General features: G+C 36.4%; 1 non-coding gene across 1 annotated transcript; it reads right to left on the minus strand.

Annotated features, from left to right (window-relative positions):
- Positions 1-1,233: 1,233 nt before the first annotated feature.
- On the minus strand, positions 1,234-1,349 carry LOC139543308 (U5 spliceosomal RNA). Its single transcript, XR_011668685.1, has one exon. It is a non-coding gene; the product is annotated as a U5 spliceosomal RNA (small nuclear RNA).
- Positions 1,350-1,802: the final 453 nt, after the last annotated feature.

Consider the following 1,802-nt stretch of genomic DNA (forward strand, 5'->3'; position numbering starts at 1 on the left):
CGACTGATTGATGACTGATTGGGGAATGATGATGGTCACCTGTGAGTAGGGGAGAAGGAGAGAAAAGAAACACACAGGATACACACAGAATACTTATATCCGTAACACTAGGCAAGTCAGTTAAGAACAAATTCTTATTTTCAATGTTGGCCTAGGAACAGTGGGTTAACTGCCTGTTCAAGGGCAGAACGACAGATACCTTGTCAGCTCGGGGATTTGAACTTGTTGCCATGTTATAACCAGCAGCACACAGCAATGCTGACTAGATTTTCCTTTATGAGAGATTTGCATTCAGAAATGCAAGCTGCCTCACTTTCGAGGGGTTGATGCGGTTTCTTCTCCTTCTATCAGAGAAGAAACCGCATCAACCCCTTGAAAGTGAGGAAGTTTGCATTTTTGAATGCAAATCTCTCATAGAGGAAAATCTAGTCAGCATTGCTGTGTGCTGCTGGTTATAACATGGCAATAAAGAAGAGAGAAAAGAGGGACCAGTTTAATGTTTTAAGTGGGATGCTGCAGGATTGCACATTGTTATTTATTTTTCTTTGACATGGTGCTATAATTATGTTGTTTAGATTGTATTCATTTTGAATTGTAACATTTGTATGCTCTTTGTTTATATACATTAAAAAAGTTATACTTTAAATGCACATGTGTAATAGCATCCTTCTTTTTTACATTTATTTCAATTTGTGGGAGGCTGCAGTTTTACACATTATTTATTTTTCTTTGATATGGTGCAATATTCTATTATGCTGTTCAGGTTGTAATCCTTTTTGAATGGTTAGATTTATATGCACTTTGTTTATATACATTAAAAAGTTATACTTTATATGCAAATGTTTATAGTATTATTTTTCATAACAAACCAATGCATTTTTAAATACATTGTGGTTAAGGTAGAGTATGATTTCATTTCATAATTTAATTAGAATTGTTTTAACACCAATCATAGTCAAACTATCGCAAACTGTTTGACTTGAAAAAATACAAAACATATATTTTTTAAAGGGCCGTTCGGGAGCCAAAAGAGCAGGCTCTTTTTGGTGAGCTGAGCCGAACGAACCGGTTCTCTGAAAAGATCCGGAATGCCCATCACTACTTGGGACCCAAATTGAGCCAGGTCGTCTGGCGAGTTAATTATGAAAAACTGGATAAATCATCCTGACATTTTGGAAACGACAACTCCTAGAATAAATATAACGTTAATAGTTTTCTATCACAATGAAAGGAAGCCCCGCCGTAAAGCAGGGCATCAAAAAATTAGTTGATACTCATAATGTTCCTCCCCACGGAAATCTTTAGTAAAAGGCGAAAGATTTATGCGATCTGAAGAGAAACCAGAGTGTACTACCTTCAAGAAAGTAAAAATGGAAAGGGATTCACGGACATGACATTCCCTATTGCGATAATATTAAAATCGGCACCCCGAACCAAATCTTGTGCCCTGTTCAACGTGTCCAGCCATAACCATGCATTACAGAGTATTAGGATAGTAGAAATATATTCCTGTTTTAAAATATGATAGTAAAGAAATAACATTACTTCACGTGAGGTGCATGATGGGTAACTTCATACGCACGCGCAGAATAATTTGCACTAGCGAATCTTGTTGGCAGGTGGCACTCTTGTGCTGATTTCGCCATGCATTACATTAGTTCCTGTCAGAGGTTCTGGTTAAACCATGTATAATCATTAAAAACCAGCTTCAGTTCGAAAGAGAAAAATGGCAATGTAAAAAGTAGAAGAAATAAACAACAACAGTTTCTTCTCATCTCATACAAAGAATAATTATTCCCATG

The sequence above is a fragment of the Salvelinus alpinus genome, chromosome 17, assembly GCF_045679555.1.
Source record: "Salvelinus alpinus chromosome 17, SLU_Salpinus.1, whole genome shotgun sequence".
Taxonomy (NCBI): Eukaryota; Metazoa; Chordata; class Actinopteri; order Salmoniformes; family Salmonidae; genus Salvelinus; species Salvelinus alpinus.